This window comes from Trichomycterus rosablanca, chromosome 22 (genome assembly GCF_030014385.1).
Source record: "Trichomycterus rosablanca isolate fTriRos1 chromosome 22, fTriRos1.hap1, whole genome shotgun sequence".
Lineage (NCBI taxonomy): Eukaryota > Metazoa > Chordata > Actinopteri > Siluriformes > Trichomycteridae > Trichomycterus > Trichomycterus rosablanca.
The window spans coordinates 16,847,050-16,853,477 of NC_086009.1; positions in this window are offsets into that span (position 1 = coordinate 16,847,050).

Genomic DNA, 6,428 nt, shown 5'->3' on the forward strand with positions numbered 1-6,428 from the left:
ACCTAAACTAAACAGATCTGCGACGGTGTAAGATGTAAATAAATAAATGTTATAACAAGTTGGTGCCAACCTATTTCCAGGCTGAACAGCCTATAAGCTTGCGTGGATGTTGTGTGTTTGCTGGGACATGATTGGATAAATAATAATTAGCTTACAATCTCACGTCTCTGTTGATAGGTGCACACCTGACAGGTAAGAAACCCAAGTATATTCGTGTTGAACAGTCAGCCGTGTCTGTTTTTTGCTGTATAATTGCATACAGTGCATCAGCAGTTCAAGGAATTTAACTGTAAATCAACTTACTAGTCATATTGAGGTATTTTCCTCAGGCACAAACTTGAAGAAAGTGGTCGAGCCACATGTTAAAGCAACAGTAAAGACAGTCGCCCATATGAGAAAGACTGGCGGCACGGTGGCTCGGTGGGTAGCACTGTCGCCTCACAGCAACAAGGTCCTCCCCAGGTGGAGCGGTCTGGGTCCTTTATGTGTGGAGTTTGCATGTTCTCCCTGTGTTTGTGTGGGTTTTCCTCTGGGAAGTTCGGTTTCCTCCCACAGTCCAAAGACATGCAGTCAGGTGAATTGAAGATACAAAATTGTCAATGACTGTCATGACCTGTTCTGTCATGAATGTAACCCAAGTGTGTAAAACATGACGTTACAATCCTGATAAATAAAGATGAGAAAGACCAATCAAATCCACTTTAGTCACAGTTTTCCATCTTAGTATGACGAAGCAGTAACCAACTACACTGGCAAGGCACTGGACATTTCCAGCCGAATCGAGTCTCTTAACTTAATCGGTAATGCAACAGGCAGGATAGTAAATGCATCAGCATCAATACGATGCATAAATGTACTTATTATGTGCTATTATTTCGAGTTATTAATATATTTTCATACCTTTTTAGTTGTTTCTGCAAAACGAAAGCGAGTGTGGTGCACGTTCTCGCGCGCGCTTCCTAGACGACATTTGTTTAGTGTGTTGGGGTTTTCTGACGCGCGTGTTGTCAAAACACAAATGTGGCCGCGCGCCATTCAAAATGTTTATTTTTATTTATTACTACTTGAATAACGGTGTATTTGCTCCGTTTGACCAGTCAACAAATGAAAGCAAGGGTATTTCGGTCAATCATGCAATAACAATAAGTCACATTAGGGCTGGGCGGTGTGATCAAAAATTTGTATCACGGTATTTTTTTTATTTGTTTGTTTATTAGGGTTTTAACTTCATGTTTTACACTTTTGGTTACATTCATGACAGGGACGGTTGTTACTCATTACACAAGGTTCATTACTTTACACAAGTTATATCAAACACAGTCTTGGACAATTGAGTATCTCCAATTCACCTCACATGCATGTCTTTGGACTGTGGGAGGAAACCGGAGCGCCCGGAGGAAACCCACGCAGACACGGGGAGAACATGCAAACTCCACACAGAAAGGACCCGGACCACCCCACCGGTATTTTTTAAGATTGACGGTTTTACGGTATATCACGGTATGTTTTTTTGTATGACTGGGACTTTTTATATGTCTGTGGCTTATTCTACTGTCATTTGTTTATTTGTTTTATTGGGATTTTAACATCATGTTTTACACTTTTGGTTACATTCATGACAGGAACGGTTACTCATTACACAAGGTTCATCAGTTCACAAGGTTATATCGAACAGTCATGGACAATTTTGTATCTCCAATTCACCCCGCTTGCACATCTTTGGACTGTGGGAGGAAACCGGAGCACCCGGAGTAAACCCACGCAGACACGGGGAGAACATGCAAACTCCACCGGACCGCCCCACCTGAGGATCGAACTTAGGACCTTCTTGCTGTGAGGCGACAGTGCTACCCACTTAGCCACCGTGCCGCTCATTCTACTGACATAAGTACATAGAATATAAAAAGTTGTAATTTCACCTTGTATATAATGAAGGTTTTAAGTACTATAAGCTTTGCTTAGCCCCACAAAATGACACAATATACAGTCCCTGACAGAAGTCTTGTCGTGTAAGGACATAGTAACTTAAAATGGTGTATAACTTTATTTGTAATCAATCAATTGTTACAATAAATGGTTCACTTTAATGTCAAGGGCTTTCACATTAATAACTGGGTGCAAAATGAAACTGTCAAAAAGTGTCCTGATGTCCACAGCTTGGTAAAGCCCATAACATCTGTTTTTGCAAGGACAAAAGTCTTGTCGTGTCTTTAAATGATTCAACAAATCACAGATTAGAGCTTCACCTGGGACAAATAATGTAATTAACACATTCCCAGGTGTGTATAAAAAGAACCCCAGCACACCAGACTTTCATGTGAAGTGCAACCTGACCTCTGACAACATGCCAAAGATTCAACCACAAACCAAAGTGCTGATCATCAAGACCTTGAAGACCAAGTCTGCTGCTGAGGTGGCAGACACCTTTAATGTATCCAAACGTCAAGTGGAGAGAATAAGAAAAAGATTTCAAGAAACTGGGGACGTTCATGACAAGCCCAGGTCAGGCAGACCCCTTAAGACAACTGTCCGAGAGGACCGTTTGTTGCTTCGACAGTCTAGGGCCAGCCCTTTTTCAACTGCAGCGGAGCTACATGAGAACTGGTCACCAGAAAACGCTGTATCTACAAGAACAGTTTGTCGAATTCTTTCACGCAGTGGTCTTCATGGCCGAATTAGTGCTCAGAAACCAGCATTAAACAGAAGACAACAAAAAAATCGTGTTGTATTTGCCAAGGCCCACAGCTTGCAGAAAGGATGGACAGTGGAAAAGTGGCAGAAGGTTGATTTTTCTGATGAATCATCAATTGAACTGCATCCCAATCGCCGCAAATACTGCAGAAGACCTGTTGGAACCCGCATGGACCCAAGATTCACCCAGAAAACAGTCAAGTTTGGTGGAGGAAAAATCATGGTTTGGGGTTACATCCAGTATGGGGGTGTCCGAGAGCTCTGCAGAGTGGATGGCAACATCAACAGCCTGAAGTATCAAGACATTCCTGAAGATGGCGCTCCTTCTCATACTTCAGCATCCACATCAAAGTTCCTGAAAGCAAAGAAGATCAAGGTGCTCCAGGATTGGCCAGCCCAGTCACCAGACATGAACATTATTGAGCATGTCTGGGGTAAGATGAAGGAGGAGGCTTGGAAGATGAAACCAACAAATCTTGATGAACTCTGGAAGTCCTGCAAGACTGCTTTCTTTGCCATTCCAGATGACTTCATCAATACGTTATTTGAGTCATTGCCAAGACGTATGGCTGCAGTCCTCCAAGCCCATTGAAGTCATACACGATATTAATTATTTTTTCCAAGGCACCATGACTTTATGTTCTAATGTTATTGAAGCATGTTTGTGTATTCAAAATAAAGTATATGTATAATTTCAACATTATTTTTGTATACGACAAGACTTATGTCCAAGCAAAATCTGACCTGTCTGTCCTAATTAAATGATAAAACTCAATGAATGATACAAAACTTTATTTTGGTATAATAAGCATAATCTAGAGGGCTTTGCCTTTCATATAAGCCAGTTCTGGTTTCAATTGATCAACTACAAGTCAAGTTATTATTTGTTGTTCCTACAACTTGGATAAGCGACAAGACTTCTGTCAGGGACTGTATGATGGAATCAGTACACAAGAAACAGTAACAATAAATAAAATTTTTATTGTTTATTTAATATTTAAGTATTATACAATTACCCTTAGCTCTCCCTTTAATAAATAATACAACATTTGAAAAGTGAACGACTTTAAATATCTCCGATTCCACTTCGCTTATAAAGTTGAAATTGCGACTAACATGAAGTATTTTTCGCCCCGTAAGACATACAGTGTATCACAAAAGTGAGTACACCCCTCACATTTCTGCAGATATTTAAGTATATCTTTTCATGGGACAACACTGACAAAATGACACTTTGACACAATGAAAAGTAGTCTGTGTGCAGCTTATATAACAGCATAAATTTATTCTTCCCTCAAAATAACTCAATATACAGCCATTAATGTCTAAACCACCAGCAACAAAAGTGAGTACACCCCTAAGAGACTACACCCCTAAATGTCCAAATTGAGCACTGCTTGTCATTTTCCCTCCAAAATGTCATGTAATTTGTTAGTGTTACTAGGTCTCAGGTGTGCATAGGGAGCAGGTGTGTTCAATTTAGTAGTACAGCTCTCACACTCTCTCATACTGGTCCAACATGGCACCTCATGGCAAAGAACTCTCTGAGGATCTTAAAAGACGAATTGTTGCGCTACATGAAGATGGCCATGGCTACAAGAAGATTGCCAACACCCTGAAACTGAGCTGCAGCACAGTGGCCAAGATCATCCAGCGTTTTAAAAGAGCAGAGTCCACTCAGAACAGACCTCGCGTTGGTCGTCCAAAGAAGCTGAGTGCACGTGCTCAGCGTCACATCCAACTGCTGTCTTTGAAAGATAGGCGCAGGAGTGCTGTCAGCATTGCTGCAGAGATTGAAAAGGTGGGGGGTCAGCCTGTCAGTGCTCAGACCATACGCCACACACTACATCAAATTGGTCTGCATGGCTGTCACCCCAGAAGGAAGCCTCTTCTGAAGTCTCTACACAAGAAAGCCCGCAAACAGTTTGCTGAAGACATGTCAACAAAGGACATGGATTACTGGAACCATGTCCTATGGTCTGATGAGACCAAGATTAATTTGTTTGGTTCAGATGGTCTCAAGCATGTGTGGCGGCAATCAGGTGAGGAGTACAAAGATAAGTGTGTCATGCCTACAGTCAAGCATGGTGGTGGGAATGCCATGGTCTGGGGCTGCATGAGTGCAGCAGGTGTTGGGGAGTTACATTTCATTGAGGGACACATGAACTCCAATATGTACTGTGAAATACTGAAGCAGAGCATGATCCCCTCCCTCCGGAAACTGAGTCGCAGGGCAGTGTTACAGCATGATAATGACCCCAAACACACCTCTAAGACGACCACTGCTTTATTGAAGAGGCTGAGGGTAAAGGTGATGGACTGGCCAAGCATGTCTCCAGACCTAAACCCAATAGAACATCTTTGGGGCATCCTCAAGCGGAAGGTGGAGGAGCGCAAAGTCTCGAATATCTGCCAGCTCCGTGATGTCGTCATGGAGGAGTGGAAAAGCATTCCAGTGGCAACCTGTGAAGCTCTGGTAAACTCCATGCCCAGGAGAGTTAAGGAAGTTCTGGGAAATAGTGGTGGCCACACAAAATATTGACACTTCAAGAACTTTCACTAAGGGGTGTACTCACTTTTGTTGCCGGTGGTTTAGACATTAATGGCTGTATATTGAGTTATTTTGAGGGAAGAATAAATTTACACTGTTATATAAGCTGCACACAGACTACTTTTCATTGTGTCAAAGTGTCATTTTGTCAGTGTTGTCCCATGAAAAGATATACTTAAATATCTGCAGAAATGTGAGGGGTGTACTCACTTTTGTGATACACTGTATCTGGAATCCACTGTTTTGATTATTGCTCTGAAAGCACTGACAAGAGGCAAAGTGTCCAATGGCAACACAAAATATTCAGTGTGCATTTATATTGTACAAGGGATAGGATCAGTCTCAAGTTAGGTCTTACAAAGGGACCAAGAGCAGTCATTAAAAACTCAAGGTGGGAACAGCCACTAGTGAACAACCAGTCCAATGTAACCTTTGTGGAGCTAAAAAATAGATAGAAGTTTAATTTGCAAATAAATCAGCTTTCTTGGATGAAAGTTTGAACCGAACTTGCTTTTAAAGGCAGATTTTTTTATAGCCAAATCACTGCGTTTAAATTTGCAGTCTTATGCAAGACTTAGAACATCTCTGGTCATAAAGTAAAAGAGCGTAAGTTCATTGCATCCAATACAGCAGGGTTTTGCAACTTTTTTTTAAGCAACCCACATTTTGTCCATGATTTTTACGGCGACACAGGCAACACAAACAATGCATCAAAACAAAACATAAAATGAAATATACCTAATTAAGGAACTTGGTGGCAATCTGGTCCCACTGTGGTTTACAAGGTGTTAAATTCAGCAAATGAATGGAAATGGATTTTAATTGAGCATTAAAATCTATGGAAAATGTCATATTTACATTTGTTTACTGAAGGACGTAACCTTGTGATGGTGTAAAAACTTAAATGTATTGTGTGTGTGGGAGAGAGGGAGGAAAGGGAGAGGTCTGATATGCCTGTAATTGACTACAAAGCTAAAAGGTAAAAAGAAGCCGCTCAGCAGCTCAGACCTGATCTGTCAGTTAATTAGTAGAATATGTAAATGGTTACGTCAGTAGGAAACTGGACCACCTTTGTTCCACTGATTAATTGTAGTTTAATTAAAGGCAGTTAAGGTTAGAACATTGACAGCCAACAGTACACAGTACATTAATGAACTGGATTGTCTCGCTCTGTAAGTATGCATTA